Here is an 8,487-nt window from a genome sequence, read left to right on the forward strand (position 1 = left end):
CAGTTAACCAAGATAAGCAAATAGCCAGGGCCAGTATTAGCAAGTTCGGGGCCCTGTGCAGACCAATTTGGTGGGCCCCATCCTAGCCCCACCCCTGCCCTAGCTCTACCCCATTGATAAGCAAAAATAATATAGATATATGCAATAAAATAAAAATGAAATGAAAAGATATACAATAACATAAAGTGATGTGTAAAATATAATGTACAATATAAAAACATATAGACCACCAAGGTATTAAAATTGTTTTAAAATATATACCACAACTCTCTGACTCAAGAAGTCTCCGACTATGTCTGTCACTTTGTCTCTGACTGGCTGCGGCTGGAAGCTCAAGCTGGAACTGGAACTCTCTCAACTCTCTCTGCCCGTCCCGCGCGGCCCACCCTTGAAGAAGGAAGTTGTTGCGGGGGTGGGCCGCATCTTCAGTGGCAGACCAGGACTGTCTGTCACTCAGGAGGACCGAGCAGGACGGATCTACTGCTCTGCTGCAGATAGTCTGCGGTGCTCACGCACGCAGCACATGTCGTGACCATCACGCCACACGGCCCGGGGGGGGGGGGGGTCAGAGGTGCAGACTCACTCAGGAGAGGTATGGTCTGGAGCGGCGACTTGGTGAGCAGGGCCAGGGAGCGCTGCAGCCCGGCTGCTGCAAGTCTCTGGCAGGCAGCCGGCTCGTGCAGCAGAGCAGTCTGGCTGGGTCTGGGTTGCGGGTGGTTGGCAGCAGACTGAGCGCCGGTGCAGGAGCGGGATGGAGTGGAGGAGGCAGAGTTGAGGTGCACCGCACGGGTCCCCCTTAAGCGCAAGGCCCTATGCGGCCGCCTTGGTCACCTCGGCCTAAGACCGGCCCTGCAAAGAGCATTACTAGCAGTGTATACAAGGGTGTCTTACTGGTAGCTGAATGTGGGTTTTTTTTTCTTGTTTTCTGCAAAACGTATTAAAGCATCAAGGCTGTGATTTGGTTTGTTCCCCCCCCCCCCCCCCCCCCCCCACACTCAGCTTAAATGGTTCAATGGAAAGTTACTCCCCTATTAGTAGATAAGGGGGATCATTTTGCTTTTTATCCTTATGGTGTCCAGTGTTTATGGTCTCTTTGTGGGGCATCAACTAAGGTTCCCTTTGTCCTTCTTTTTTTCCTCCTCCCTTCTCCATTTGGAGGACTTGCTGTGTAGAACCTATGGAATGCTATGACTTCCTCTTTCATTTTCCTTTAAAGGAAGTTTTCATGCCATTCTTGTTGTTAACAGTTAACCCATACAAAGAAACCTCTTAGTTCACAGGCCCCCCTATGTCTATAGGAAAAGACCTTGATAAATTATGCCTTCCATTTTCACATTCTTTGATCCAAAATTCCTGAAGTAAATTAGTACATTCTGGATTATTAAAAAAATAAAAAATGTTTCTCAAGTATTTTGGGGGTAAAAGTGTAAAATACTTTTAAAAGCATAAAACTTATTCTTGATTTGAAGAAAAACATGAAAGAAAAAAAAAGATACGGTTACATTTTCACTGTACTTTCTTGATTCTAGTGCCAAGAAAGGAGCACCAGTGACTAAAATCAACAGGAACATATGGTTTTGAACAAGGGGTATGGTATTGAAGGGAACCCTCATATAGACAGAAGAATGGGGTGGACAACCAGGATCAAAGTTTGAACAATATTTGGCTTGGGGATGGGGAGCTTTGTCTGGTCCCTCCAACCAAAAGCTGTTCTTCTGCTTCTTGGTACTCAGGTGGGAAAACTTTTGTAAGTGGACCTGGGATCTTGATTTGAGTGCTGCCTTTGACCCTGTATCCCATGTTAAATAGCTTGAATTTCTAAGAAGTTTGGGGCTTGGTTCTACATTTTTGAATTGGTTTTCTTCTTATTTGTTTAATCAGTCTCAAACTGTAAATTGGAATAAAGAAATTTCTGAACCCAAAGAGTTAGTTCGTGGAGTCTGCAAGAAACACTCCTGTCACCTCTTTTGTTTAATTGTATTTAGTTCCTTTAGCAAGGTTGTTGGGAAGTTTGGATTTAAATTTTTTCATTTTTATTATTTTTAGATGATATCCAGCTGATCATGTTTGTGAAGGACCATCACAAAATTCAAACAACAGTTGGCAGTTTTAGGGAACTGGTTGTACAATAATGAATTCGTTCTTAATGGGATAAATCTGTAGCAATGTGGATCTTTTGTAAATAAAAATACTTGAAATTCAAGCCTTTTTTAGAGGGCAAGGAACTTAATATAGTTCACGATTTGATGATGTTAGGATTTCACTGTGATGATCAAATGAAATTTTTAATCTTCATATCAATAGAGTGGTTAAATCTTGTTATTTTCAGTTGGGAATGATATGTCAGTGCTGACCAGATCAAACCTGGTGAAAATTACTCACGCTTTGGTCACTAGTAGATTAGATTATTGCAATTCAGCTGTTAGGTTGCTGCGACTCACGCTCCTAAAAAAAAGAAATGCCAAAACGAAGAGGGAGACTAGCGGGTAGGGCTTCCTCGCTAACTCCCTCATTACCTGGTCCGATGGATCGATATTTGAGATCGCAGGGAGTTCACTGTGACGGCGGTTCACTTCCAGAGGTGCGCGCCGGAGAAACGGAGACTTCGGCGTTCTCTGGCTTTGAAGTAACTCTCAGCCCCGCCAAACGCACTCCCCCTCCCCAGCCGATTGGCGCCAGCTCTTTCCTCCTAGATTCGATGGGGTCCACTCCCGCAGAGGTCAGGGGCCCAGAAGATCGTCGAATCGAAGCCTCCCTTACTACAGAGGTGGGACTGGAGAGCAGTTTGCCCGTGGAAACGTCGCAAACTGAGGGGAGAGGAGCAGAGGGGCAGAGTGAGGACCGAGAGCAGCCTGTAAGGTTTGAACTTCCTAAAGAATTTATGATTAGACCAAAAGATGTGACATTAGAAGCTTTGTGGGACCTGGTTTCCAACCTAGGACAAGTTTTCCTTAAGCAGATAAATGATGTCCAGCCTAAAGTTAAATCTCTGAAAAGTAATCTGGTGGTACAAGAGGAACAGATTAAGATTTGAATGGGAAATTTGTTAACTTGGATCAGAGAATTATGAAGCTTGAAACGGTACAACCTATTATGATGAAAGATTTGACGAGTCTTAGAGACAAAATGGAAACCTTTGATAATTACACTAAAAATCATAACCTAAGATTTGTCAACTTTCCTAGACTTCACAATGTTGCTCCTATGGATATGTTGAAACGCTATATGCGTGAAAATTTACTAATTCCTGAACAGAACTTACCACCAATGACTATGGTTTACTATATCCCTGGGAAAGGAACCTTTCAACCCGAAGCTCCGATAAATGTCTCTCTCTTGCTTGAGACTTCTGATACCGAATTAGCAACTGCAGCTACATTGGTGGCTACAGTTGCACTATTACCAGACAAGAATTGGATCTTTCGTCTGTTTTTCCGAAACAAAGATAAAACCCTTTTTGGATTTAAAAGTTTTACTCTTTCCTGATGTCTCCAAGGAGACACGACGACGAAGGAAACAATTCCTGCTCCTTAGGCCTGAAGTTTTACACTTGGGGGGGTACCTTCTTTTTAAGATACCCCTGCAAGTGTATAATAAGGTTTAAGGAAAAAAAATATGTATTTACAGAGCCGTCTCATGTATCTTCACTCATAACCTCAGTGAAAATGGATAAGCGTTAATTATAAGTGTTTGCTCTACTTAACAGTATTTGTATAATTTCTTTTTTCTGATTAACCTTTAAATAATTTGTCTCCAGTATTTTCCTGAAATCTTGGATCACATGTATGGACTTGAGTATAGTTTTCCTGTTAGTGAAGGGAAGTCTTGCCTCACCAATCTAATGCATTTTTTTGAGGGGGTAAGCAAACATGTGGACAATGGGGAGCCGGTTGATATTGTATATCTGGATTTTCAGAAGGCGTTTGACAAAGTGCCGCACGAAAGACTCCTGAAGAAATTGCAGAGTCATGGAATCGGAGGTAGGGTATTATTATGGATTAAGAACTGGTTGAAAGATAGGAAGCAGAGAGTAGGATTGCATGGCCAGTATTCTCAGTGGAGGAGGGTAGTTAGTGGGGTCCCGCAGGGGTCTGTGCTGGGTCCGTTGCTTTTTAATGTATTTATAAATGACCTAGAGATGGGAATAACTAGTGAGGTAATTAAATTCGCCGATGACACAAAATTATTCAGGGTCGTCAAGTCGCAGGAGGAATGTGAACAATTACAGGAGGACCTTGCGAGACTGGGAGAATGGGCGTGCAAGTGGCAGATGAAGTTCAATGTTGACAAGTGCAAAGTGATGCATGTGGGTAAGAGGAACCCGAATTATAGCTACGTCTTGCAAGGTTCCGCGTTAGGAGTTATGGATCAAGAAAGGGATCTGGGTGTCGTCGTCGATGATACGCTGAAACCTTCTGCTCAGTGTGCTGCTGCGGCTAGGAAAGCGAATAGAATGTTGGGTGTTATTAGGAAGGGTATGGAGTCCAGGTGTGCGGATGTTATAATGCCGTTGTATCGCTCCATGGTGCGACCGCACCTGGAGTATTGTGTTCAGTACTGGTCTCCGTATCTCAAAAAAGATATAGTAGAATTGGAAAAGGTACAGCGAAGGGCGACGAAAATGATAGTGGGATGGGACGACTTTCCTATGAAGAGAGGCTGAGAAGGCTAGGGCTTTTCAGCTTGGAGAAGAGACGGCTGAGGGGAGATATGATAGAAGTGTATAAAATAATGAGTGGAATGGATCGGGTGGATGTGAAGCGACTGTTCACGCTATCCAAAAATACTAGGACTAGAGGGCATGAGTTGAAGCTACAGTGTGGTAAATTTAAAACGAATCGGAGAAAATTTTTCTTCACCCAACGTGTAATTAGACTCTGGAATTCGTTGCCGGAGAACGTGGTACGGGCGGTTAGCTTGACGGAGTTTAAAAAGGGGTTAGATAGATTCCTAAAGGACAAGTCCATAGACCGCTATTAAATGGACTTGGAAAAATTCCGCATTTTTAGGTATAACTTGTCTGGAATGTTTTTACGTTTGGGGAGCGTGCCAGGTGCCCTTGACCTGGATTGGCCACTGTCGGTGACAGGATGCTGGGCTAGATGGACCTTTGGTCTTTCCCAGTATGGCACTACTTATGTACTTATGTAAGCTTCACTTTTTTTTTTCCTGTTTGTTTTATTATTTTTACATAATTTGTAGATTATTAGATACTTTTCCTGAACAAGAGGATTGTCTTGTAAAATATTGGATAATATTAATAAATACATAAATCAAAAAAAAGATTATTGCAATTCCCTTTTTCAGGGGTTGGCTCAAATTAGCCCAAAAAGACTAGTGCTGTCCACAGCAGCCCATTTGATAACTGTTAAGAATAAATTTGATCACGTCATACCTATTCTGGCTGATTTGCCCTAGCTACCAGTGTCAACTAGGCTCAGTTTAAAAATTTTATGTTTGGTATTCAAAGCATTTTGGTTGAACAAAGTAACATAGTAGATGACAGCAGAAAAAGACCTGCATGGTCCATCCAGTCTGCCCAACAAGATAAACTCATGTGTATACCTTACCTTGATTTGTACCTGCCTTTTTCAGGGCACAGACCATACAAGTCCGCCCAGCAGTATTTCCCGCCTCCCAACCACCAGTCCCGCCTCCCATCACCGGCTGTGGCACAGACTGTATAAGTCTGCCCTCCACTATCCTCGCCTCCCAACCACTAACCTCTCTTCCCCCACCTGCTCCGCCACCCAATTTTGGCTAAGCTTGGCTGGAACCGGATGCTGAGATGGACTAGGCTTGACAGGAACTGGATGCAGGAACAGACTTGGTGTGACTGGAACAGGATACAGGAACACACTTGGCTTGACAGGAACCGGACGCAGGAATGGACTTAGCATGACTGGAACAGTATTCAGGATACTCAAACAAGCTTGGCAGGAACAGGATTCAGGATACTCAAACAGGATTCAGGGTTTTCAAACAAGCTTGGCAGGAACAGGATTCAGGATACTCAAAAACAAGCTTGGCAGGAACAGGATTCAGGATACTGGAACAGGATTCCGGATACTCAACAAGCTTGGCAGGAACAGGATTCAGGATACTCAAAAACAAGCTTGGCAGGAACAGGATTCAGGATACTGGAACAGGATTCCGGATACTCAAGCTTGGCAGGAACAGGATTCAGGATACTGGAACAGGATACCGGATACTCAACAAGCTTGGCAGGAACAGGATTCAGGATACTCAAGCAGGATTCAGGATTTTCAAACAAGCTTGGCAGGAACAGGATTCAGGATACTCAAGCAGGATTCAGGAATTTCAAACAAGCTTGGCAGGAACAGAAGCTGAAAGCAAACAGGGCAAAGACAAGCAGGAAGGGAACGGGAGCTGAAGACAAACAGGGCAGACACAAGCAGGTTACAAAGCTGACCCCCACAGACAAACAACAGAACTATGGCTGGAGGCTGAACCTAGCACACAAATAGACTGAGAAGAACAGAAGCAGAAGTGCACACAGGCACCCTAAACAAGGAATGAAGACAGAAGTGCCCACAGGCTATGAACAAAGCAACAAGAAATCAAGGCAGAAGTGCCCATAGGCACACAGACAACAACAAGGCAGAAGTCCTACACTACACACGACTAACCTGGAGATCTTTGGCATTGCAAAGGCCCTGAATGAAACTGCACCACTTCCTTATAAACAGGACAGAGGCAGGAAATACACTGAACCCAAAGTGAGGCTTGAAACACACAGGAAAGAAACAATGCAGACAGTAGCCAGCACAGCAGCTAACCATCGGGACATTAGGTGAGTCAGAGAGGGATCACGACCACAGTCATGACACCTACCTATCTTTCTGCTGTTATCAACAAATATGTCCTATTGAGGCAATTGCAATTCTCACAATTTACTGTACTGGAACGTGCCTTATTATCTATGGTTAAGTTAACCACTATGAAACTGGCTTTTTGTTATTTTGGCCCTTCATTGTGCAGCCAGTTGCCTGAAGATGTTCATACAATTACAATTTTGAAAGACTGTGAAAACCTGGCTTTATGTCAGTAATTTTGGACAATAGTAAGGTCGAGATTGGGATTTTTCAGTAGTACTGTCATTTAACATGTTTTGAATTGTAATTGAAGTGTTGTAAACTGCTTTGGTGCCTTCAGGTATATCAAATAAATCAATCAAATCAAATAAAACAAAAACTGATGTATGAAGGTACTGACATCCTAAATGTACCATTATTGTTCCAGAACTAAGGAAGGTCTAGAACAAAAGGTCAGGTGTGAGGCTGGAAGATGGTAGACTCGTAAGTAACATTAAGAAGCTTTCCTTATAGAAAATGTGGTGAGTTACATGAAACTGCCTATCAGAACAGATCATGAAAGAAAATTAAAAACAGAAGGCCCAGAAAAAGCACAGAGAATGCTTAGAATGCTTGAAAAGTTCAAATCAGGTAGAATCTGCAGTATTGCTATAGGAAGGGAAACAGCCAGACCAGATGGTCCTTTATCTGATGCTATATTTTATATGCACTTCTTTCATAACTGATTCTTGGTTCAACAAAGTAGTCAGAATACTATCAAAGCAATAGAAATTGCTACTAAATATCTGTGGGAAGGTTTACTGGATTTTTATAGAGATTATTATTGGCTGAACCTTCGATGTTAGCTTTCTTCTGGTCTTCAGTTTCTCTATGCCACCAAGATGGCCTGAGTCCTATTAGAATACTCCTAGATTTTCAGATGTGATGAAAGGAGAGGGGGTGAGTGAAAGAGAGAAGGAAGAAAATTACTGGTAGAATAAGGGATGTTGGGAGGAAAAAGGTGCCTTTGAGACATAGGAAGTGGAATAGAGACGGTCACTACGGCTAGGACTAAGGTTGCCAACTGGATCTAGATTTGCAGGACAGGGTTGATCCAGTCCTGGGTTTACCCCAGTGCATGCTGGGACTTGTACTCGTGCTTTTCTTAGGAAAATCAGAACTATAAGTCACTACATGCAACAGGGTAAACCCAGAACTGGATCAACCCTGTCCTGTGAACCTGGCAGCCTTAGCTAGAACTCAACCTACACTGCATCAACTAGACAATTGGGAAGTGGGGCTGATAAGATTATTTGGCCCCTTTATTCAAGGTGTCCCCATTGCTGCTGCTTTGAGAAAGGCTACAGTGAGGGAAAATAAGGCAATCTGACAAATTCAATAGGGAGAAGAAAAATAATGAAAAAACAAAAACAAAATATTGACATCTAAAAATTAAATGAGATGATTCATCCCTACACTGCTGGATTCCAAAACCAAGGGCACAGACTTTTCAATGCCCTGCTGCAGAATCTACCCATGATCTGTTACAGAAATTTTGTAAGCGCGGTAATTAATTTCCTTGCACTGGGCTTATGCTACATCCATCTTTCCACCGCCAAAGTGTTTCAACAGGGCTCCTGCTCTCTATCAAATGAGCTTAGCATTCAAGTCC

The sequence above is a fragment of the Microcaecilia unicolor genome, chromosome 6 (genome assembly GCF_901765095.1).
Source record: "Microcaecilia unicolor chromosome 6, aMicUni1.1, whole genome shotgun sequence".
NCBI classification, from domain to species: domain Eukaryota; kingdom Metazoa; phylum Chordata; class Amphibia; order Gymnophiona; family Siphonopidae; genus Microcaecilia; species Microcaecilia unicolor.